Source organism: Topomyia yanbarensis, chromosome 2 (assembly GCF_030247195.1).
Source record: "Topomyia yanbarensis strain Yona2022 chromosome 2, ASM3024719v1, whole genome shotgun sequence".
Lineage (NCBI taxonomy): Eukaryota > Metazoa > Arthropoda > Insecta > Diptera > Culicidae > Topomyia > Topomyia yanbarensis.
The window spans coordinates 236,837,311-236,864,697 of record NC_080671.1 but is presented as its reverse complement, the minus strand read 5'-3'; the positions used below and the strand labels follow the sequence as shown (position 1 = coordinate 236,864,697).

Sequence of the window (27,387 nt, the reverse complement as noted above, 5' to 3'; positions counted from 1 at the left end):
ACCTAAGTTTGAAATGAAAAATTATTCTAGACCCTCCGATCGATTATTTTGAGATCAAATGCAAATTAAATGGAAAAGTCCATTCTTCGCCTCCTGTAATTTTGCGGAAGCCGAATTTCTTTGAATAAAGTTGTTCGACGAAGACACCTTGTTATAATAGAATCAAACCACGTGAAGTGGGCCTCGAAATTTCCACAAAATCACCGATTTTCATGAAAAATATTTTTTGAGTAGGGGACATTGAGTGTAACTTTGTTTAAATTATAGGGTTTTAAACTTTTGAAAACAGTAAAATTGTAATTTTTTCAATTTTTTGTTTCACAAAAACCTCTCAAGAAATTTGAGTGAAATTTTCCACACTTATAGAATGGTGTTTATATTTTCGTATTCTCGGCGCTACAAAAAATTACAAAATATGTCAAATGACGTGGGAAACGTCATCCTTCAATAATCTGTAAGATCGTTTTTGTCGTTTTGTTCCTGTCCAGAGATATGAAGTGTTTTGTAACGCGTCGCGTTCTTTCAACATGCGTCGCATTTCGATGATGCCCAGGATAACGCACTAGCCACAGCCCACGCGAGCTCGACCAACGGGCAGATTCAAACTTGCGATCAACACATTGCGGTATCTATCATTTAGCGCACGGCAACTTCTGTTGTATAGCAAATCGTTACTTTTATTGTTTAGAATGTCGTCATTTCTCTTATTAAAATTTAGTTTAACATGTGTTAATTAAAATTATTATCATAAATGGGGTTTTATAGTTGTAACGAGTACGATACATATACCGTCATCGAGGGTTACTTTACGCCACGGGGGCTACTTTACACCAAAATTAAAGAATGATACTTGAGCTTCTAGTTCAAATTTAACGTTATATTTTGACAAAAGCAAAACATTTTTTTTTGTGTTGTCCTTAGACGGCTAAGACCGATCACGGTCCATCTCGCCAAACATAGTTTTATTCGCTGGTTCAACACAAATTAAAAAAAACCTGTTTTAATCCACCTAGCAGTGCAACTATGCCTTTCTCGTTTATTCAAACTATGGTTTAATGCCTGGTTACGTTCAATATAACACTGTGGAAATGTATATTACATTCTTATCATACCTGATAAGCACATATAAGTGCACGACTCTCACGTACCTGATAAGCAACATGTCGACACTGACATACTTGAAACAAACAAAAATATAATGTTTATATAGCTTAATCAGCGTGAGTTCAATATTGTCTTCATGTCTTCAGAAGGAAAGGAATATAATTAGTGGGAGGTGGAGGATGCGTCGGGAACCACATAACTTATATTAATATACGAGGTGGATGAAGGGAATGTAGGAAGTAGGTTGGTCTGAGAGGAGGGGGAGAAGGGGGTGGGTGAGAGGTAGGAGGTGGAGGAGTAGATGAAGGGTTCAACATCGAACTTCATATTATACCCTCCAGGGTTGTAAATACGATACATTTTTCACGATAATTTATCGGCGTTACTCGTTAACGATAATGTATCGTCATCGGAAACTACGTTAACGATAATGTATCGTCGCCTTCATCGTCATCGTCGATAATTGTATCGTCGTATTCATCATCATCGTCGGTTCATCGGTTATCGCGATACATTTTGTGTTACTTTCCCGTTTATTGGAGTTGAAGTTGATGCGGTTAACTTTCAATTGTTTAGAAATAAATACCTATTGAAGGACATGTTGTTGGCAGTTGAAAATCAATAGTTTTGGACATTTTCGATGCACAGCGATGCGTCAAAATGAACTTTTTTAAACTATTCGGGAAAGTATATCATATTGAAGGGAAAGTTGTTGGCAGTTAAAAATCAGTAATTTTGGACATTTCCAATACGCAGAAGGGTCCGACGATGGTGCACAGTATTTTCACGCGGCAAAAAGGTGATCAAAATTGTTTTGACCATGAAGAAAACAAATTTTGAGCTATTGTGTAATTAGTAATTTTTAGCACGCAAAATCATATATTGAAAAAACTACTAAACCACTATTATTAGGCCATTCACAAATTACACTACACATTTAAGTGCGTTGCGTTGCGTAAGCACACTATACTTCGTAGATTACAGACTGATGATTCTCATTTCCAGCCAGACTACTTGAGGAGCATTGTTTGGGAATAACAATTGATCCAGTCCAAGCGAAAGTTTCGCCTGAGAGCCACCATTGCGGGCCACGGCCATCTTTACCGTAGCTTGGGATGAGAAAGGAAGTGTTGATGTGGTACTTACTCAACGGAAGGCCCCGACTCAGTGACACTCCCATAAGTACCACGGATTGGGTAGTGGGTAAGTTGTTAGTCAGGATTCGCTTCAAGCAAGCGATGCGGCTGAGACTATATTTTCGTGCATGTTTGAATAGTTTATTGACTGTAGGATACGTAAAACTTCTAGGCGTTTAAACTCTGGCTAATCGCTTATCGAGATTGTTTCATCGAAAACAACTTGAACTCCGGACAGCCGGCTGTCGGGAGTGTTGTCGACAATGTAAAATGGACCGTAAACAATGAGTTTAAAGGTGGTATGGTGGAACATTAAAAAATTGTGTCACGCAAAGATTACTAACTAACTCTCTGTCATATTACCACGTTATTTTTCCCCTTGATCTAATACGAATCAAATTCTTTTAGTTTTCCTTCATTTTGTAGTAGCACTTTTATGCCGCTACTCGCAAAAGTGTTCATGTTCTATGGAATTTCCTATATACGTGGCGCAATCGTGCGTAAAACGGCCGATTGCGTCAAAGCACATGACGTGCTCACTTCCCATTTATGTCACAATTAGTCATATCTCTTCCTCGTGCTGAAATGATTACCGCAAATTGGTAATTGGATTTTAATTGATCTTGTGAATTGTCAATTCTCCACCCTCATACATAATTCAAAAGTCATTCACTCAGACAAGACCATACGTACTTCCCATTCGCATTAAAGACCCAGTGGATTCGTTTCCTAATTGGTCGAATAAACACTAAACAAACAAATAAATTAGTTTGTTCAGTCTAAAGAAATGTCAGCTCGATTAGCATCAACCGGCGGATGCGTGTTCCCTTACAATGCCATCAAATGAAAGTACATTTAAAATTACATACGACAAAATATGTGCAATTCAGAATATAATGAAATGAAGATTGCTTAATTATTTGCATTTAAAAAAAGATCGGAAAAAAATAGTTGCATAACTAAGGTGGCTCATTTTCAAAGATAGCATTGCTGATGAATCACTGCATAGAAATTGGTGATAAGGGACGCGGACGAAAATAGCTGACCACCGCCATTACACTACACATTTAAGTGGTGTGGTGATTAACAGATTTTATTATAATTTTAATTTAAACTAGAAGATTTAAAATTTTAAAAAGGAGAATATACACATTTCTAATGTATGATTTTTATCTAGTTGGGAAGCTTTTAGCACCGACGAACCGACGTGCCACATGGAACAAAAAATGTGTCAGATATTGTCCTAATTGTTTAAATTAAAATACGTTGTTACACAAGCGGCATCTGTATAATGGTTCGCGTGGTAGTCTTCGTCGATAACACAACAGTACGCAAAAAACCAAGGTGTATCGACGTTGTACCAGATATGCTAGAGCGAAAAAACTTTCTTAATATGTTGAAGATCGTTTTTGCAGATTTTTGTTATCCTATGTATGTACCATTTAATAAAACTGTCCGTTACAAGCAAAAAAGTAACAGAATACATGCATTTTTCATGAGTTCTGAATATTATTTTGATGCATATTACCACTACATACAACTGAGGGAATTGCACACCTTCTGTAATATCAACATACTTATCGAGAAAACTGCCCAGATTCAAACAGGCGGAGCGATCTGTCGCAGTTTGATAGTAGTGATCGCTTCATTTCAAAACAATCGTTATTTTGTATGGGACACTTTTCGAATGCCTCTGTCATGTCGGTTCGTCGGTGCTTTTAGCCCCCTCCTCCGTTTCATCCCACCACTATGTAACAAAATGCTTTATGCTTCCTTCTTTTACCCTCAAATATGTAGTGTAATTAACCCTTAAATGCGCAATGTTGTTTTAAAACAACAATGTGAAAACCATCTCAAAATTATCATAGTGACGTATTAAAACTGTGAGACAATTTTCAGAAAATTTGAAAAAAATTGCTTTGCGCCTTTAAGGGTTAATGAACGGCCTCATAATAGAGTTTTAGTCGTTTTTTGAATACAGTGAAGACCCGTTTTTATCAGCCCTTTGGTGAATTTTAGGCTGATAAAACGGTGACATTGACAAAATAGGCACATATTTTTTTTGGTTCTGAAGAGACGAAGTCGAAACGAAAACACCTGGACTAGTATATTTTTTCTTTCTTTTTAATAAACCGCAGCGGTTAAAGTATTCTTCTTCAGTCCCTCGGCAAAGCCTTATAACCCGTTCTGATTATTTAGTAAAAATTTCGCATCTCTAAGATAGGAAAAATATGCTAAAGAAGGAATTTACTCGAATTTGACTTGAACGTAGGCTAGAGCCCACCAAACGGTTTTGAGAGTGTTTGTTTTACAGGATCGTCTTGGTGAAGCTATACCTGCGGAAATTTGCGGCTTCCATGCCATACAGTTTTTGGACACTAAAGCATTCGATAACTTCTAAGTTGTAAGAGATACAAATAAACTTACATTACAAAAATTCTGTATTTTCTTATGCTGAACGAAATCTTGGAACATTTTGAAATTCTACAAAATTACCAGGAAGAGTATTTTGAAAAAAGCAATTTTCCGGTATATATCAAAGAAATCTTCACAAACGTATAATTAAATCGACAGATAGACAGTCTCTACAGCGAAGTTAATACTTAAGATATTCTCAACAACTTTGCCAAAAAAAGTTTTTTTTATTTTCATAAATGACCAAACAACAACTTGCTTCTCAGCTTTAGAGGGATTAATCACCCAACTAATACTTTTTAAATTCAAATAAAAATATAAATAAACTTTGCTGAAGCCATTATAGCTAAAAAATGTTTTTCGTGGTGCAAAGAATTTCTTTCACCTTTTTGCCACTTTGGAAACACTGTGCACTGGTGGATTCTCCTGTGAATTGAAAATGTCCAAAACTATCGATTTTCAACTTCCAACAACCTGCTCTTCAATATAGAAAGTTCGCGAAAAGATGAAAAGTTTTCTATTTTGACGCACCGACGGTACATGCCCAATAACTTCTTCAATGTAATAAACTTTCCCCAAAAGTTGAAAAAAAACCATTTTGACAAATTGTATAGAAAATGTCTAAAACTATTGATTGTCAACTGCCAAAAACTTTCCCTTCAATATAAAACTCTCCCGAAAAATTGACAAAAAATTCCTTTTTGACACATCGTCGGAAACACCCCCCCTTAGCATAGAAAATGTCCAAAACTATTGATTTTCAACTTCAACCAACATGTCCTTCAATAGTTATTTATTTCTAAACAATTGAAAGTTAACCGCATCAACTTCAACTCCAATAAACGGGAAAGTAACGCAAAATGTATCGCGATAACCACCGATGAATTATCGACGATGACGATGAATCCGACGATACATTATCGTTAACGGAGTTTCCGATGACGTTGACAGGTGGTTAACGTTATCGACGATGACGATAAATTATCGATTAACAACCTTGATACCTTCCATTTGAGACTAGTTTAATGAATATTGGTTCAGTCATCACCGAAGTCGCTTTAGATCTGAAATATGCCCGGAACCCGGGGCTTCCAAAATTATCGATTGTGGACAATATATTCCAGTAATCTTTAATTCACCATCAGTGGTCTAGGCCAGCGAATCGAAGTAATTCGATGTTCATTCAATAGATTTGAAACCTATAAAAGGTATTACGATTAGGGTTGCAACCCCCCCGGGTTTAACCCGGAGACTCCGGTTTTCGGGAACGAACTCCGGGCCTTAGATCAATTTCTCCGGGTTTGGTCAGAAGAAGCATAATTTCAATTTTTATTCTTTACAAAATATTTAAAAAGTCTATGTTAACTATTGCTCTGGTTCAGATTTATTTTACCCGACTAACCCTTCGTTTCAAGAAGGCGAAGATAAGTGTACTAAATATTTCTGATTTCTTTCAGAAAGAAATGAAAATGAAAAACAAATCAAATTCACTACAAGTTAAGGAAAGTAATATTTCATTATATGCTACAATTGAAATGTTGCATTCCCCTAAGTCGCTCAAAATGGTGTAAAAAATTTATTTTGCTGCAATTTTACCAAATCAATCACTGTTAGTGGTACTTATCACCAGCTGCACCAAAGTATGGTAGATTTGTTCTGATCCAACTGGCTAGGCCAACATCAAACGAGTTCTTCCGGTGTTGTTTTTACTCCTGTAGCGATCCGTAACTGTTGGCTAAGGAGGTGGGTTTTGCCCCTTTGTTGCGACCTCTGGTGATGAATAACCGACACCACATATGCTATGTGATGCTGCTGCCCTGCCTCCTTTGCTCGCCTTTTCCTGTTAGTTGTGGAGGAGAGCAATGCTCGTTCGGCTTGTCCTCCACAGCGAGATTAGTACATGCTTTTGCATTCGAGGCACTTAGTCGGTGAAGTTAAATTTTAATTTATTATACATATCTTCGGCTGACTGCCGTTCAGACGTTAAAAAATAAAACCTTAATGCTATACATTGATTATACCTGACTTAAAACTCTTTTTATCGATGTTTCCAGTGATAACGTCAAATACTAAAAGCCTCTGTAGTAAAACCCGTCGCTGTTCAAGAGTCTGCATGTTCAATAGCTTGCATCGGTCGGAGTATGGAGGCAAACGTACTGGGTCGCGCCATTGCAGATTTCTAAGAGCAAGTCGTATGAAACGTTTTTGCACTCGCTCGATTCAATCACGTTGAGTTGCGTTGTGTGGCGCCCAAACTTGGACAGCATATTCCAAGGTACTGCGTATCAGAGAGCAGTACAATGTTTTGAACACGTACGGGTCACTGAAATCTGAAGCGTTGCTTCGCAAGAAACCTAGAGTCGCAAAAGCTTTGGCAGCTATTGTGGAAATATGGTCGCTGAATTTCAGTTTGCAGTGAAATAAAACGCCTAGGTCTTTAATTGACAACACCCTTTCTAGGCTACAGCCATCTACTTTATAGTCGAAACGAGAAATTAAGCGGCATCGACTAAAGCTATCACTTTGCACTTGTTTATGTTCAAATCCATTCCGCTAAGTTTACACCAATCTTGAACTAAGTCGATGTTAGCTTGAAGAACTACATAGTCTAGAGATTATATTTTTCGGAAAAACTTCAGGTCGTCGGCATATAACAGCTTTTCAGACTGGATTCGCTCGCAGAGGTCGTTTATGAATAAGATGAAAATAAGAGGCCCGAGATGACTGCCTTGCGGAACCCCAGACGGTAATTCGAAAACAGTCGAGATAAGGTTTGCAAATTTCACATAAGCTGATCTATTGTCGAGGTGAGACTTCAGCCAATTAGTTAGCCAGAAGGGAAAGCCAAGCCTTTCCAGCTTATCGATGGCAATATTAGGCGGAACTTTAGCGAAAGCTTTTGAAAAGTCAAAATATACCGCGTCTACTTGGTGTCGTTCTTCCACAGCAGGGTACAAGACACTGGTGTAAACCAATAGGTTTGAAAGAGTCGAGCGTTTCTTGACAAAGCCATGCTGGAAATCAGAGATGACAGGTTTAGCGGCAGCATACATTTTTTCATATACAAGTTTCTCCAAAACTTTCGCTACGCAGCAGAGAATAGAAATAGGTCTGTACACCAGATTAAATTATAGCTTTACTTTAACGTAGTAGTAAAAAACAATTAAATTGCTCTAAAATGCCAAGCAATCGTTTTGATTTCAATTTCTTTCTAGTTCCATTGAAAATCCACCACCCTTCAGGTCAGTGAAAATCTCCAGGTCAAAGCCTCTCAAGAGGTGGCAACCCTAATTACGATTGTACCAGTTCATATGAGAAATTACTACGATCAATTTCAAATCATCCGTCAACATGCTCCTACTGTGAAACCCGACCTCGGCAACCCTTCTTGTGTAGAATTACTCGTTCATGCAAAAGCGAGAAACAAAACAAAAAACTGAAAAAAGTGACAGCGCACGGCAATGTTAGTGTTCACCTAAGACAAGACAAGACAACTAGTAAGCGATTTCTGGAGCCAACGTGGAGCCAAAATGACGTCTTCGAATTTGACTAATGGGAAACTGTTTTAGTTACCACAGGCAGGGTTGCCACAATAAAATCTGTAATTTTTCGTGAAAAAATCTGGAAATCTGCATCGTGAGAAAAAAAAATTTGTATCGAGAATCTGTATTCAAAAATTAATTAGAAGCTTCCCAAAAAAAATTTTGACAATTAAAAATTAATTAATCTTTGTCTGGAGAACAAATGATATCAAAATTTGACAATTTTGTTCCACGGTTTAGTGGTTTCTTATAATCTGATCTGTACCGGGTGCCTTTTAAGTGTTATTCGAAATTCTAATACGCTGGGTACTACATATCTACACTAAAAATCTGTAAAATCTGTATTTTAGTCAAAAATCTGTAATCTGTATATACAGAATCTTGGTCGTAAATTATCAAGAAAAATCTGTAAAATACAGAATAATCTGTATATGTGGTAACCCTGACCACAGGGCTCATTTCGCAGTGTTGGCATCATGATCAGTACAAGTTGCCAAATGTAATAATTTGAATTCGTCAATTCCGAATCGTAAATATTTAACCCTTGAATGCGCAATGTTGTTTTAGAACAACATCCTGAAAATCGTCTAAAAATTATCGCATTGACATGATATAGCTGTGAGGCAATTTTCACAAAATTCTAAAAAAATATTTGCGCCTTTATGGGTTAATATATTAATTAACGCTGAATATTTGAATAAAGACGTCACATCACAATCATTTGTTTACCATTTATATATTAGTTTCCTTCCGATCGAATACCTGTCGATAGAATTCATATCAAGCAAAATCTTTTCGAACATTTGTTTTTGTATGTGTATTTGTGGTGTTACCCTGTTAGCGTATTTGTAATCTTTAAATTTACTATTCTCGATTAAAATGATTAAAATGTCACTGACCCATGTAAAAAAAGAAAACAAAATATAGAGTCGTTATCCAGTGATTCTACGTTTTTATGTAAATCTACTAAATAAAAAGTGTGTAGTATGCAGACTGTTCTGTAACGAGTCGTTCACATGGCAAGATGGCGGAAGAGAGAGTCGATTATATTTATAAATGTTAGTTTTGTTCTTGCGGTCTGATATGATATTATGCTGGCCAGATTTACTTGAAACATGTAGTATTCGATGTGGCGAAATGTTTGTTAATCTAACGGACATTGTGTTTATAGCATCATATCCAAATATGAAAAAGAAATTGGCTGCACTGCCAACATCGCTAGCCGCATACAGTCAACTGTCATCAATTATTTAGCAGGGCACGAAAAAACCAAAAAATAAGAAGCCAGTTGTCTCGTCTTGTTTAAGGTCTCGTTTTGTCTTAGGTGTTCACCCAATGATTTATTCTCCATCACATATAGTGTTTTGAATGAAAGCAGAAAGGATCGCAAATGAATGCATTCTTTCATTCACAAAGATTCATTTCAAAACATTCACCAGATCGTTCTAATAAAAAAAACTTGTCGTTCTCGTTTATAGACCTGTGAAATTTTCACTTGTGGGATTTTCGATTGATTGATACCGGTGTAGTGGAGTGCACTATAACTGCACCATTTTTGCACTTTCTAGTGGAAGTGCAGAAAACTTGACACTTCTGCTAGAAAGTGCAAAACCAGTGCACTCCACTACACCGGTGCACATCAATCGAAAATCCCATTGGTGATCTCTAATTGTCAAGTAAGTAGCTTGCAATGTGCTGCTGAAAAATTAACAATGTTTAGAATGAAACGACGCTGTACCCACAAAAAGATTCTGTTGCAAGTTATCCAGGAGAAGGGCAGAAAATTCCACTGCAAAGCAAATGAGAATTGCGAATGTAAGCAAGCACCGCTGATACTCGAAAATTTCAAAAGGAACATTTTTAAAATGCACCCTGCTGTCTACGCAGTAATGAATTTACCAGCACCGCCAAACGAGAAAACTGAACCACGGAGCCGTAACATGGATTGTTTGAAAAATACGAAATTGTTAATTATACAATTTTCAATTATACAATTTTCATGCATGTCATGTACAAGCATGCATTTGCCCAGAAATAACTTCATAAAACGGTTCCCTGTATATAACAACATCAATTTCAAGTGGAGTGCAATATACTTCCCGATAATGATTATAGTGTACATTTGCAGTATAAAGTTGACCTAATCCAACTGGAGAATACAATCTCACATTCATTTGTGAACTAAAAGTTGATTCACTTGTGAATGTTTACAATACAATCTTCCGATTCAATCCGCGAATAAATAACCACAATCTTCTTCATTCAACATGTTACGTGTCATTCTTTTACCGGGCTCACTTCTTCGGAAGTTCATCCAACGATATTAGCTCAAATCGCTAAGAAAGTTATGCCTAAAATGTCGAAATTATTTTGTTACAAAATGCAAAACATACATTGCCGGAAAGTATTTTTTATGTACAGGCCGGTGGATGCCCGTTGTGAGTAGTATTTTTTCTTGTAGTACTTGTCATTGTCTTTCTCATAGAATCAAAATGTCTTCCACATATTTCCACATCGTTTAGTAATTGGCGATCAAAATGGCGGTATTTTCAACCCACCTTATTTAATAACTCTTAAGTTTTGAAATAAAAAATGTTGACGTCTTCGACAAATATCTGTAATTTCTTAATTTCAACAGCTTCATAGAACATTTGAAGAATTGCAAAAATCTCAGAAAAAAGTTATAATGAAAAAATATTTTTTTTTTGGTGCCTCCCACAAACAACGCGCTTTATCTCAAGACCATTACATTTTGGAGAGTTTACATGTTCAACAAGTTTTCTCACAGGATAATTTTATATAACTTTGTCACTGACATCATGCCTCTATCTCGAAAGTTAGTGGAAATAAATTTTCTATCTCACTTTTAGGTGGATTAATCACAATTCAGTATACATCAAAAGAAGTGGGCTTCCTATCTGAAAAAGTGTTCCTAACACACCAAAACGCTTAAAATGAACTCCTAGATCACCATTAATTAAACGCACGTTTTGGTACCATTGCGACCACTGTGCCATGCTACCCAGCGTTCAAATCTAACACATGCTCAAAAAAGGTAACTTGAACCTTAAATTCTCTTGGGAAAGTGTGATATACTAGTCAAAACGCAAACGTTTGAACATGCCCGTTGGTCGAGCTCGCGTGGGCTGTGGTTAGTGCGTTATCCTGGGCATCATCGAAATGCGCCGCATGTTGAAAGAGCGCGGCTCGTGTCAAATCACTTTATATTAGGGTTCGCAGTACCGACTCTTTTTGGCGAGAAACGGTACTACGGTACCGAAGCCCTCAGTACCGGTAAAGTACCGGTACTCGAATATTTTTTTTAAATATTTGAAATAAGCTTCAAAGTGAAATTGAATGCTCAAATTGATGATCTTATTCTCAGATGATTGATTTGTGCTGATCAAAAAAGTATGTTTATTGTTTTCAAATTGATTCGGAATGGCATGACTCATTTCAACAGAAAATATTTTTCGTATGCGGCACCTTCTTTTATTTCAAAATCTAAGCCACTTTGAAATCAATAGCTGCTAAGCGGTAAGACTTTTGTCGACTTCAACAGATGGTAAATGTAAGAAACAGTATCAACAACAGTAAATCAAAGCGAGAATGACAGTAAATCCGAGCAGGTTATTCGCAGTTCCTCTATTGATTTTCTGTAAATTGGTTTCGACCTACATACCAAGGCTTCTTGCTTTCCTGTAAACTATGGAGTTTTACTGAATTTCCCGATCACCAATAGTTACAAATCGCTCCATTTGGAGTAGTTCACCAATTCTAAAATTGTTAGCTACTAAATCGCTGTTCGTTATTTTATAAATAAACGTTAAAGAGCAAACCAAAGACATGACTTAGACCATAGTTTTATTACGCACCACCCAGTGAATAATGAAACCTATCAGAATGTCGCTAATAAAAAAATCAAGGCAAATTTTTACGTTTACATACTGTTCAGAACAACGGGAGCTAGAAATGTTTAACTTATAGAAGGTAATTAATATAATAATAAGTCATCTTGCAGGCCGATATTTAGAAACAGGTCCCCATAGAGAGTCCACATATTTTTCATAAAAAATTGCATGGTACCGAAAATACCGGCACTGGCTTTTGTTCAGTACCGGTATTACGGTACCAAAAATGGGTCGAAATTCCCGGGATTTTCGGTACCGGTATTACCGGTACCACAACCCTACTTTATATATACGCGCGAAATATTTATTCACGAGCTTTGAAAAAGACCAAATGTGAGTACATTCAAAGGAAGATCGATCAACATCAAAACAACAGCAAAGAGTTATGGAAAATCCTGAAGAATTTAATTAAACCTAAACCTAGTTCCTCGCAGTCCATAACTTTTAACGGGGTAGAAGAACAATCTGAGCAAATAATAGCTGAAAAATTGAACAGTTATTTCGTTAACAGTGTGCAACTGATCAATCAAAGTATTGAGCTGGTCAGTGAACCTGCGGAAATAACACAGCCGATTAATATTAACTGAAGATTTGATGGATTTCACCCAATCACTTTTGAACAATTGAAAGATATTTGTTTTTCTTTGGGAAAATCGGCTGGTATCGATAATGTCAATGCAAAAGTGATACAGGATTACTTTCATGTCATCGGACACGATCTGCTGGACCTTGTAAATGAATCGCTACAAACGGGGCACGTGCCGACAGTTTGGAAGGAATCACTTGTGATTCCTATTCCCAAAGTTACTGGGACGGATAAAGCCGAAGAGTACCGCCCCATTAACATGTTGCACACATTAGAGAAAATTTTAGAACTTGTTGTTAAGGGCCAGCTGATGAGTTATTTGAATAATAATAATTTGCTAATTCCGGAGCAATCGGGATACCGAGGGGGACACTCTTGCGAAACCGCTTTGAATCTAGTGTTAGCAAAATGGAAAGAGAAAATCGAGGTTAAAGATACTATTTTTGCTGTATTTTTGGATCTGAAACGCGCTTTTGAGACAATTTCGAGACCATTACTTTTGAAAACTTTAGAGCGATTTGGTATCAGAGGGATAGCGCATAAGTGGTTTGAAAACTATTTATGTGATAGAACTCAGAAAACTAGTTTCAACGATTTTGTATCTAGTCCTCTCGGCAATCCTCTTGGAGTGCCGCAAGGTAGTGTCTTGGGCCCTATTTTATTTAATTTGTATATAAATGACATGAGGCGAGTTTTACGATTTTGTGACTTAAATTTGTTTGCTGACGACACTGTTCTGTTCATTGCAGCTAAGGATATAGATGAAGCCGTGGCGCATTTGAACGAAGATTTGCATTCCCTTGCTCGTTGGTTAAAATTTAAACAATTAAAGTTAAATGTTGCTAAAAATAAATATATGATCATCTCTTCGGCTAATACTAGGCCTGACGTTAACGTTGAAATAAATGGTGAGACTATTGATCGCGTTAGTGAATTAAAATATCTTGGAATAATCATTGATGACAAGTTAACCTTTAAGTCTCACAACGACAATGTCATCAAAAAGATTGCTAAAAAATATGGTATATTGTGTCGTCTGAAAAATGATTTAACAATTAGTAGTAAAATTTTATTATATAAATCTATTGTTTCACCACATATTGACTTCTGCCTATCCATTTTGTTTCTTGCCAATCAAACACAAATATTGAGGTTATAGCGATTGCAAAATAGAATCATGCGATTAATTTTAAAATGTAACAGATACACTTCCTCTAGTTTCATGCTAAGCGCATTACAATGGCTCTCTGTGAAGCAAAGAATTTATTACTTAACAATGGTGTTCATTTTTAAAATCATCAATGGAATGCTGCCTTGATATTTGTGTGATCGAATTGAAAGAGGAAGTGATGTGCATAGGTACAACACTAGAAACGCGTCGGATCCAAGAACACCAAACTTTTTATTTAGTAGATCACAGAACTCCTTGTTGTACAAAGGAATAAGTTTTTTCAATTCGATGCCTAGGCATATTAAACGTGCAGCAACATTAGCGGAGTTCAAAACACTATGTATTTCACACGTAAAATCTGCTTTGTAGACAGATTTTTTGAATTTTTATATTTTGGAGTTATTTGAATAACTATGTAATACCACGAAGATTGTATTTTTTTTCTCTTCTATTATTTGCATTTAGTCACACTAAGTTATTATATTCGCTATGATGATGATGGATTTTTGTTACTTGTTTATTAAAGCTATTAAAAAATAATGAGATGTCTACAAAAGTCTGAGCCACGCGCGCGCTAAGCAGATAGAGACTAACTTGAAATCGAACATGGTGACCAGCACTAAAAGCTCATCGGGTTGAATCGAAGCTTTTAGACTTTTGTTGTGATCAGGGTCTGATTTGATGATGGAGTTGTGTTGACTTTGCTCGACAATAGAGTTAAGTTCGGTTATTGCTGCGATAGTGGTAATAACGGAGTTAGCTCGTTGAGTATGGGGCTTGATGACTCCTTCTGATAACTAGATATCGGGTTCAATTCCTGATCAATCAAGGATGTTCTCGGATAGGAGTATCCCTTGATTGCCTTGGGTAAATGGTAGGAAACTTTCAATAAAGGGGTCTGATGCGGATGATATAACTCGACCGGACTCTGCACTGCCACTAGGCTCGTCACTGCTCACCTTAGCAGGTGGTAGTGCCGATGTCTTGGTCAGGCGGGAGGAGTCTTACAGAGAATTATCGGAAATGGAAGCTATTGGGTTCAATTCCCGATTCTATCAAGTATCTTCCCGGAATGGAAATTTTCTTGATGGACCCTGGTTGTTGGCGGAATATTCGAAATGTATCTGGTTACGTTCTTTTGAAGGAAAGCTATGTCTGCAAATTGAACCAGTCCGTTTCTTTTTGTTAACTGGTTTTGTTATGGATCAAAATATTAATTACCTTTTAGATAAATCGTTCAGATCACACCTTTGTGGGGGTATGAGGTGGGACCATCATCATCATCAATATATCTCTAGACAGGAACAAAAATATCTTTACCACGGTGTGTCTAAAACCATTATTAACAAAAAAAAAATGACCATAAATTTGACATACGGCATTCGAAGGATACAGTATCCAAGCATCTTCTCAGTGAATTTCAAAATGATCCATCGAGAGATTTGTGAGATATGGCGATTTGAAGTTTTATGACACGTTTCATAAGGCAACCAGCAAACACCCACGGGTTTGGTCCTATCTTTATAAACAAAAATATTTGTCTACTTATTTGGTAATTGGCATTCGAAAGATATAGTAATCAAGTATATCTTCTGAAAGTTTGAAAATATTTCATTGACGGAATCGAAAGTTATAACGATTTGAATGTGGTATGCGGCCATAGATGGTGACGTGAACAGATGCATTTGTATTGATAACATCCCCTTTGACCAGTTTTTGACATCTGCCAACCCAACCAGCGAATCACGAATGTACAATATTTCCAACAAAAACCGTACCATAACATAAATTGATCTGAATCTGCAAATACCTTCACATTTTTGAATATTGAATTTATGATTTTATTTTTCCATAAATTGTAGTTTGCGTTCGTTGCATTAAACCAATGTATAGAAATCGATAGGCCATCGTTTTGAATATATTGTTTTGTGTATTGTTTGAGGTAGACAACCCTATTTTATATTCTTCTTAAATAACTTTATTGATGAATCGTCTACCTGTTCAATAATGAAAAAATAATTAGAATCGGTCAACAAACTACTGAAATATGGCCTTTTTAAGTAAACCTTCCAACTTTTATTAATTTTTTTTAATTTACACGTTATAGTTAACGTTAGGTAGACAACCCTATTTTCATATTTTTCAGCGCAGCATATAAATGTCACATTTTGTACATTATATTTGAATAATTAAATGTTAAGGTTTTCTTTAAAACAGCGACATGTACAAACGAACTAAATAGTCTTTGAACAAACATGGCTTCATGCTTGAAGTCTGGTAGAAAACCCATCTATGGCCGCATACCACATTCAAATTGTTATAACTTTTCAGTCGATGTTCAACTTCGATGACGATCACACGTACTGTGTATTCTTCAGAGGAGTGACAATCGAAAGCCGATAGAACCAGTTAGTGCACAGTTGTGGCTATACAACAAACGATGGGGACGGAGAGAGATGACCTTAAGTCGGATCGAGTTTTCCGTGTACGGAAATATTGTACATCTCACCCGGGTCCGTTCATAGTTGTTGCAGAAACTACTTCCGCGAAGCTGGAGATTGCCAAACTGTCAAAAAAGATTCTGACGGATTTTGGAGATGGGTACATAAAAGCAGTTAGTATGTCCAAGAGAAAGGCTAAAACACTTTTGAGATCGGCAGAAACCGCGAATAAACTCGTGGCTCAAAAGTACCCTAACGTAAACTTGTACATACCGCAAAGATTGGTGAAGTGTCTAGGAATAGAAACAATGGAAGGAGTGGAGGATAAGGATCTTGCCTACGCTATAGCCTTCGAGAAATCAAAAGCGTATCAAAACAATAATCCACCCGTTGTTGAATACAGACGAATGCAAAGAATAACGCTAGGCGTTACTGAACCATTGTCTCTTATTGTGTTTACATTCGAAGGTCACGACTTTCCTTCCCATATTGAGCTTGACAATGTGCTATACCCGATCAGGAAATACAATTACTCAGTCAGAATTGCCGTTGATGGCGATTTGGACACATGAAAAAACAATGCAAAAGTAAACTCCGAAGTAACTCGTGTGAAGTGGATGACTTTGGTGAAGGTCACATTTGTATAGGCGGACCCACCTGTGTCAATTGCTCTGGTGATCACAGAGGGGACGATCGGTCCCTTTGTCCACTGTTCAATCGAAAGAAGGAGGAGGAAAAGAAGCATCAAAATAGTTTTTCCCAGGAAAAGACTGATTGGTTCGCCGTATTGGCTCCCCAACTTCACAGTCTCCAAAGCGTGATCGGAGATAATGAAATCTACGAACCGTGCGAATATCGGGAAAGGGTGTACGACCCTGTGGAGAGCCCTCCTGACCAATTATAATGAGCACAACGAACAACGAAACGTCATCGGAGCCCATCAGATTCTTTCAGTGGAATTGTAGGGGTATCAAGCAGAAAAACGCAGAGCACGTCAACTTGATCAACTCTTATAATATTTCCGTAACTTTATTATCAGAAACCCACCTGGATCAACTTTTGACTTTTAATATTAAGGACCACATGGTGCTTCGTAGAGATCATAGGCGCAATTCTATGGGAGTGTTAATAGCAATCAATCAAGATCTTGATCCTGTCGCGGTCCCATTGAAAGATTGTAGTGGAATAGAAGCTGTGACTAGTTCGATTCCGTCCAATATAGGACACTTGACTGTTGTGTCTATCTACATTCATCCGCAGTCAACTTTAACCCAAGGAATTCTGGAAGATTTTATGGGGTCAATTCCAAAGCCCTGTATAATTGGAGGAGATTGGAACGCCAAGCATACTTTGTGGGGAAATTCAAACGATAATAGACGGGGTATAATCCTGCACAGCGCAATCGACAACAGTGGTATGGTGATTATTAATAATGGCAAACATACAAGATTCGATAGTTCCAGACCATCTAGTGCAATTGACATTACCGCAGTATCCAACAACATAAGTTTGTGCTTCGAATGGGACACGCTTGATACACCATTCGGTAGAGATCATGTGCCGATTGTTTTTGTGTGTGAACAGCAATTAACAGTGACAAGAGTCGATCGTCAGTTCAGAAAAGTTGATTGGAAGAAGTATGAAATGATAGTGGAACGAAAGGTCGAGAAGAAAGGAAGGCATGATTATAATGAACTGTTTACGGTAGTGACAGAGGCTATGTCTTCAGCTTCTGAACCGTCTAACCAGTCCTCTAATAAATTACCGCAGCCTTGGTGGGATGAAGAACTGGAGCGATAAAAACTGAAAGTGCAAAACGAATTCCGAATATGGCAAGCTAGTGGGCATTCCGCTCAGCTATACCCATGTTACCGAAAAGCAGAAAGTGATTTAAAAAAAATGATTAAAGTTAAAAAACGCGATTCGTGGAAAAAGTTTTGTGATTCTCTGGACAGTGATACCTCTTTATCGTCTCTCTGGAGAATGGCGAAAAAATTTAAAGGAAGATCGAACGGTACAAATCAACTACGAGATGCTTTTATAATGGAAAACCTTGTAGAACGATTGGTTCCTCCTTCATCACTCGAGCCGCTTCATCCAGAATTGAGATATTCCATCGAAGAGGATGAGCCGCCTTTCTTCAATATTCATGATCTAAAAAAAACGCTAGCAGAAACGAAGAATGCTGCTTCGGGAAGTGACGGTGTGCCATATATCGCGCTACGAAGCCTACCATTTAATGGAAAAGAGCATTGCTGGAAATATACAATTCAATTTTCTGGTCGGGTAACATACCGGAAGGATGGCAAGTTTTTCGTATTGTTCCGATCTTAAAACCTGAACAACTGGCGACAAATCCAAAATCCTATAGACCTATTGAGCTATCATCGTGCTTCAGGAAAACTTTTGAACTCATGATTAAAAATCAAATTGAATGGCACATGGAGAGCAGAGGTTACTTCTCTGATGAAATCTGCGGATTTAGGAAGGGAAAGGGTACTCAGGATGCCTTACATACGGTTATACGCAATGCTAGTCAAACCATCACGAATCGTCAACATGCCTTATTTATCAATATTTTGATGACGGAAATGCTTAGATGGGAAATACCTCATAGTGTTGTTGAGACGTTTACAAATTATTCCATCAACGTGTGCTAACTATATCAGTGGACTCACTTCATTCTATCAATAGAACCACGGGGATGGGTCTCCCGCAGGGATCTCCACTCAGTCCGCTCTGTTTTAATATTCTAGTTAATAACGTTTATAAAACTATAGCGGCAATTCCTGGACTAATAATTGTTGATTTTGCGGATGATGTATCGATGATTGTGAGAGGCAGCGAACCAGAGCGGAGCAGTACCATACTACAACAGGGTTTAGATTACATCGCGAATGGTCTGGGGCTATTAGGGCTGGACCTGCCCCCTTCTAAATGTAGTGCAATCATCTTTGGGCGAAGAAAAATAAGCAACATGCCAAATATCATTATTAACGGTCATGCAATCGAGTACGAAGAGAGCGCGAAACTCCTTGGGATGTATTTAACTCCAACACTCTCATGGAATCGACATGTGCGCTATGTGAAACTATGTAAACTTTTTAAGAAGTATATCCGGACAAACTTGGGGTTCACATCCAGAGTTACTTCTGAAAATATATAAGTCATGTATCAGATCTGTATTAGAGTATGGAGGGATGTTTATGGCTGACTGCCCGAAGTGGATATCAATTCAGTTGAATCGCATACAGTGGCAGTGTATACGCACATGTCTTGGTAGCACCAAAACAACTCACACGCAATCGCTCGAACTGTTGGCGGGACTTATGCCTTTGCAGCTTAGAAGACAGATAGCAGCAGACAAATTTTTCAGCAAACGCTATTATTTGCAAGCTTGGCACGAACAATATGCAGAGCCGATTATTTCGAGCAGTTTAACGACGAACACCATCAGTAGGAGCATTTTGGCAATGCACGATCTTTTACCCTCGTGTAAATTGTTGACGAAATTACCATGTTACTTATTCGACAGGGATATAAACCATTATACTCCTAGGGTGGATTTAAGATTGCAGACAAATGCCGCTGTAGTAGGCGTTAACTGGAACCGAAAAGTGAATATACACATTGTTAAACATTACGAAGATTATCATCGACTAGCTACCGACAGGTCGAAAACTGACGATCACGTGGGTATAGTGTGTAGGCTGTAATGTGTGAAAATGAAACAAAGGTGCTTCTAAGTAAATTACCAGGAGCAGCAACAGTATTCTACGCGGAAATGGCAGCGATTTTATATGCTCTAGAACATGTGGCCCGACAAACAAGGAACAAGTATTTGATTTTGTCAGACAGCATGAGCAGTCTGATGATTCTGCGGAACGATAATATCACTAGCTCCACTCCGATGGTTTGGTTCCAGACCAGAAAAATTCTGAGAGACCTAAACAATGCAGGTTACGATATTTCTCTCCTGTGGGTTCCTGCGCATAGGGGAGTTGCTTTAAATGAACAAGCAGATAAAGCAGCAAAGGAAGCAACAGTGAATGGAATAGAACAGTTTGGCGAACTTTGTAGCAACGACATACAATGTTCAGGGAAGGTGAAATCAATGTTTGCTTGGCAAAACCTTTGGGACTGCAGCACAAAAGAACGATACTGCCATCGGATTATACCAAAAGTTGATACAGAGCCTTGGTTCAAACATCTATTGCTCGGAAGACGTCACATTGTGATTCTCTCGAAGTTCATCTCAAACCACTCTCGGTTACCATCCCATCTGAATAGGAATGGGATAGTGCCATCCTCGGATTGCACTTGTGGCAAAGGAGATGCTACACCAGAAAACATACTTTTTGAGTGTGAGGAGTATGACGATAATCAGCGACAAGAATTGTGGGTGGCTTTGAAAAGGACAGCTATCCTTCCGGATATGGAAACCATCTTAAAAAGAGGGAATATCGAAATTTGGAAACTTATATGTAAATTTATTAACGACAATAATATTGATATGTAATATGCTGATATGTAATTGATATGCTTCAATGTAGTGAACTTGGCCGTGGAGGAGGGTAACGCAGAAGGCCAGACTAGGTTTAATAAACGAATATATAAAAAATCGTTATAACTTTCGATTATATACTTGATTACTATATCTTTTGAATGCCAATTACCAAATAAGTAGACAAATATCTTTTTGTGTATAAACATAGGACCAAGCCCGTGGGTGTTTGCTGGTTGCCTTATGAAACGTGTCATAAAACTTCAAATCGCCATATCTCTCGAATCTCTTGATGGATCATTTTAAAATTCACTGAGGAGATGTTTGGATACTGTATCTTTCGAATGCCGTATGTCAAATTTATGGTAATTTTTTTGTTAATAATGGTTTTAGACACACCGTGTTACAGATTATTGAATGATTACGTTTTCCGCGTCATTTGACATGTTGTTTATTAAAAGCGTATGTAAATTGCTACTATTAAATCAAATATTCTATCAATATATATTTATATGACAGTGTAAGCACCATTCTATATGTGCGCAAAATTTCATTCAATTATCTGGAGTAGTTTTTGAGAAATAAGAAATTGAAAAAATTACAATTTTATTGTTTTCAAAAGTTTAAAAGCCTTCAATTTAAACAAAAAAGCAATTTTAACAAAATATTTATAGCAAAAGTTACAGTCATTCTTCGTACGCAAAAAATATTTTTTATGAAAATCGGTGATTTTGTGGAAATTTCGAGGCCCACTTGACGTGGTTTGACTCAATTTTATATGATTAAGCTTTTTGTTGACAATTGACAATTGTAAATACGGTGATTGACAGTAACACAAAAATGTTTTGGTGTGGAACTAAATAAAACTAATTCAAAATGAATCAACAAATTAAAAAAAATATAAATGCCTGTCATCGAAGTATGGCGTTAGCATAAATAGTTTCGTCACATTGACGATTTTATTGAACCACAGAAGAAGGAACAAATCAGACATTTATTTGGAAAAGCGAAAGTAAGCTGTGCAAGAATATGTCTTAGTTAGCAAAAGAAAAGTATCTATAAATGTTCAAAAAAAAATAAAAAGTTTGGGATAAAAATTTAAAATTAATATTATTGCATTAAGTGTTTGGCTGGTACAAAATATTTATACATTCGTAGTCACAGCCATGAACATTTTTAGAAATGTTTATAATATGAGTGCGTCTGTGTAGGATATTTTTACAATATTTATTTAATGTGTTGCAATACAAATGGAATGAAGAGTAATTGTGTATATACAACAATGGAAATAAAACTCTTACAAAACATTTTTTCTTGATTTTATTCCAGGTGAAACGACTTTAAAGACTTATTACAATAAGATCCCGCTCAATGCTGGCTGCCTCCCGCCTACCAGCCGGCGAAAAATGTCCCTACTTAAGCTCAGCCGGAAATGAACCGGAATTCTGGCTGGTACCAGTTCGTATTCCGGCTCCAGTGACACAATCGATTCTAGTTAGAATCGGTTGTGTCACTGGAGCCGGAATGGGAACTGGAGCAATCCAGAATTCCAGTTCCGGCTGAACTTTACTGGGTCATTCTGGGGTGGCATTCCGCATCTCGATTCGAGTGACTCGATTCGAAACGTTTTGAAGTCGTTTCGACTATATTGCGGCATTACGTATCGCATTCGACCAAGCGTTCGAGCTTGTTAGATTACGATAATAGATTTCGACTGCCTGTTCGAGCGGAAACTGTCAAATAAGAGTATACACTGAGAAAAAATATTTTTAATTCTGCTACGAATAAGTTTCATAAAACCAACTTTGGTAAAATATAGGAATTGTTTTAATTTATTTAGTTTTTAGTTGCTTGTTATCGAAATATATATGGATAAGTTTCGCAAATATAACTTTTTTTCTAGTACACAATAGGGGTGAGCACTTTGAAATAAAATCGATATTGTTAAACATCGATCCAAAAAGATCCAATGTAATATGGAAATACGATTTTTTTCCTTTTATGTACGAAAAATAAATTTACCCTTTCCAAAAATGTTTAAACTATATAAAACAATTGATAAAGGAACGAATCATTTTGTTACATTCACGAAAAATAGTTTAGACATCGATGATAACTTTTATGCACCTTACGGGCCAATCAACGTCAGATTTCCAAATAAAATTTTAGTTCATTCCAAATTCTTTTGCTAAAAATATTTGACAGGTATTTCTATTATGACTGAATAAAATATTTACTTCAAGGTATGAGCTTTCAACTTTTGAAGTTAGAAAAATTGAACAATTTTCAATCGCTGTTAGCTCGGAAAGTATTCGATGCATGGAAAAAATATTAAATATAAAAAGTTGCTTTTTCGCATGAGCTGGAGTTGGATCAATTTTTTTGCTTTTTTTTTCAAATAATAAAAATCATGTTAAAAATTTTGTTTAAAAATTTTGCAGTGGATCTCATTTTTTTGCGAGATATTACAATTATAACATTAAAAAGGGCAATTTTACATTAAACGCCATTGTTTGAAATAAATTATATTATTATTATTAATTATTAATTAATAATAAGTGTTTGAAATAAATTATATTATTATTATTAATTATTAATTATTAAGCTATTGGATACCATCCTAATCAAAATGAACTCCGACATGAAGTCGTCTATTGAACTTATTCAATCCACTGAACTATAAAATTTGCTTTCCGTTTAGCTCATATTTCCCGTAACACATACACACATATATTTTTGGTATAAATAGTGATTCATGCAACTCTGTAAGTTTAGTTTTAAGATATCAGTCGATTATATAAGTTGAAGTGCGAACTACGTTGTTTAACCGCTAAACCTCCGAACTCCCTAAAATTAGCGTCCGTGAACCTTGTCCGCGAGTGATAAAAGATAATGGTGCCGAAACCCGGGACTCGTGTCGCCGGAAATTAAACTTTTATGCGGAAAGGATTTCACGATTCTAATCGAACCAGCCGTCGTGAACGTAGTAATTCTCAAATAGTGAACCGTATATTTGTCGAAGTGGTGCTTGATCGAGTGCGAACACGTGTTAGTGGGTAAAGGAACAAATCGAAGGAACATCATACAGGTACGCTCATTCTACCATTCTGTAAATTCCGTGCCGGAGCGATGAACCGATCAATGAACCCCAAACGTAAATCTCGTCCGGCGGCTAGCCGACTAAAAATTCTTTATCGTAAAAGATCCACCATTTTGGGATCGGCAAATTTAATACGAGATTTTAATGATAATTTCGAATTATTCCAAAGCACTCAAGTTCAAGTTCGAATTGATCTCCTGAATGATTTATGGAGACAATTCGCTGAAGTACAAGATGAAGTAGAGCTACTCGAAGACTCTGATGAAACGGATGAATCGGGTTTGTCAGAAACGCGAGTTGCGTTTCATAACCAATACGTTCAACTAAAGTCAGCTCTCATCAGTAAATTGCCTCGTGTCGAAACCAGCACCGCGTCTCGTGAGTCTCAATTCCCAGCTCAAATGGTGCAAGCCGTTCGTCTTCCCGAAATAAAATTACCTGAGTTCGATGGCAATCCTGAATATTGGATCGAGTTCAGGGACATTTTTAAATCTCTCGTTCATGGTAATTGTCAATTATCACCCATACAGAAATTACATTACCTAAAGGCTTCTTTAAAGGGTGAAGCCCAAAGAATTGCTTCTTCTCTCGAAATGTCGACCGATAATTATGCTGTTGGATGGAAATCATTGGAAAATCGGTATAATAATCCAAATCTGTTAATAAAACGTCATCTCGCCGCGTTATTTTCTATTTCGTCGTTAAAACGTGAATCTCCTACTGCCTTGTCGGAGTTAGTTGATCAATTTGATCGCAATGTATGTGTATTAAACCAACTCGAACGTGCGGAACAACACTGGAACTCAGTACTCGTAGAAAGTTTAAGCCGTCGGTTAGATCCCACTACTCTAAAGCAATGGGAAGGTCAGTGTAAAGAGGATGAAAGACCGTCCTACGAAGAACTCGTCGCGTTTATTCGAAAACAAATTCGTACTTTTCAATCGGTAAAATTGTCGCAAGAAACCCAAATTGTCAATGAAGTAAAACAACCTCAAAAATCAAAATTGTCACCCACTTATGTTATAACTGAACCTTCTAAAAGGTGCCCTGTGTGCAAGCATGGCCACGCGATATATCCCAAGTAGCAATTGCAACTTGTTGAAAGTATTAAATGTTGCACAACTGCTACACAATATTTTTTTATTGTTGGATATATTTGAAAATAATTTCCACGGGTTTTTAAACTGATTGTGCAACTATGTAACTATAGAGCTGGCCAATAGTGTTAAGTATGCAAACATCAATAACAGTTGTGAAACTAATCAGAAACTTTGCTAACTTGCCCAAACAGTCTAACAAGTTGCAAATGCCTCTTTGTTTGTCATTCCACCCTAAAACAGAACTGTCCAACTACCGAGTGCTCGACAAATGGCACAGCTATTGTTTTCATTATTTTGCGGCAATTAGGAACATGTTGCACAACATACAAACAAAGTGCGCTTTTTCCATAACATAGTTGTTACCAAGAGAGTTACAAATACTATACAGTAACAAAGCGTGCTACTTGGGATCATTGTGATCAATTTAGACAGCTCTCTCCGAAGCAAAGATTTGAGTTTGCTAAACGGTGTAAGTTATGTATTAATTGTCTTAACGGTAATCACCTCGCGAAAAATTGTAACTCATCGCTTTGCAGTGTCTGTGATAAACGCCATCATCCCTTACTACATTTACCACCGATAGAGATTGGTGAAAGTGCTACGAATACTCTTATCACGAGTCACTCACGTCGGAGTGTAATAGATTCGCATCCACAATCACATGTTGATCATACGGTTCAGATGAATTCTCTCGCGTCGCGTTCATCCACTGCACAACCACTTACCACGCTGCTCGTCAATAATGCGCCATCAACCGTTAATGATAAACCAATAGAAACAAAACAAGGGACAGTGTTATCATCCAGTTCCACTAAACAGCATCCGTTGCGTGACGGTTGCGAAGTTTTTTTGGCTACTTCTTTAGTAAAGGTGAACGATATTTCTGAAAATGTTCATTATGCTCGGGTAGTTTTAGATAATTGTTCGCAGTGCAATTTCATTTCTGATAGACTAGCAAGAAAATTAGGACTGAAAAGGTTAAAAACAAATATGGATGTGGTCGGAATCGGTCCAGGAAAATTACATGTCGATGAAATGATAGAGCTAAACGTCGGGTCTCGCGTCGGAGCATTTGCAAAAATAATATTGTGTTTGATAATTCCCAAGATACCTGCAATTCTTCCAAGTAAAAGTATCGATATAAGTGATTGGAATATTCCAAATTATTTACCACTAGCGGATCCCAAGTTCAATGTCAGTGCGGGGGTTGACATTCTTATAGGAGCTGAAATTTTCTTTGCTTTGATTGAAGGAAAGAAATATAATTTATCTGAAGGATATCCGTCTTTACAGATAACAGTTCTGGGATTTGTCGTGTCCGGGATGTATTCTGCGCCGGCTAACAAACCGTCCATCTGTATAATTGGCACTGGGTCCAATCTCGACGCGATGTTGCAGCGGTTCTGGGAGCTGGACCGTATTGACGAGCGACGCACTCTATCTAGTGATGAGCAAAAATGTGAGGAGCATTTTCGGAGAACAGTTGCTCGAGATGAAACCGGTCGCTACGTGGTTCAATTGCCAGTTAGGAAAGATCGATTGTCGCTTCTGGGAAATACTTATCCAATGGCCCAACGTAGGTTGCAGTCCATCGAAAGAAGATTTACCAGAGAACCTGAGTTTTATGAAGATTATCGTCAATTTATGAATGAGTATGCTCGTCTAGGCCACATGGAACCAACTACAAGAACAGGTAACCCGAGTTTCTATTTACCTCATCATGCTGTGCAACGCTCCGATAGCTCCAGCACTAAAACACGCGTGGTTTTTGATGCATCCTGCAACGGGTGTAATCAGTTGTCGTTAAATGATGTGTTATATGCTGGACCAACGGTCCAACCAACTCTTTTATCTATCGTGTTAAATTTTCGTATGCCAAGGTATGTCTTCATTGCTGACATTGAAAAAATGTTCAGACAAATTTGGATACATTCAAACGATCGTAATTTACTCCAAATAGTTTGGAGAGAAAATCCAGCATTACCCTTTGAGACGTTTCGACTAACCACGGTAACATATGGTACTAATTGTGCCCCGTATCAGGCAACTCGCGTTCTAAATCAGCTCGCTATAGATGAAGGGAAGAAATTTCCACTCGGTGCGAAAATAATTACCACTCGAACATATGTCGATGATACATTAGTGGGCGAAGATAACCTGGAAAGGGCAGTCGAATCGACTGTACAATTGCAAAAATTGTTGCAGGCGGGAGGTTTTCATTTAAGAAAATGGTGCGCAAATGATTCTCGAGTTCTTCGTATGCTTCCCCCTGAACTAATAGAGATGCCAAGTCAGGTAGAGATAGATCGCTCGACGTCTGTGAAAACATTGGGACTCTTGTGGGATCCTCATAACGATTTATTTTGTTTCAAAATTC

At 37.3% G+C, this 27,387-nt stretch overlaps 1 protein-coding gene across 1 annotated transcript in view; it reads left to right on the top strand.

Annotated features, from left to right (window-relative positions):
• The window catches only part of LOC131678358 (neuronal acetylcholine receptor subunit alpha-7), a 1,795,942-nt gene extending 1,772,299 nt beyond the window's left edge, over window positions 1-23,643 (top strand). Inside the window, exon 15 of the transcript XR_009303634.1 lies at window positions 22,140-23,643. The gene's annotated coding sequence lies outside the window, so the exon portion shown is untranslated. The remainder of the gene's footprint in view (window positions 1-22,139) is intronic.
• The last annotated feature ends 3,744 nt before the right edge of the window (window positions 23,644-27,387 follow it).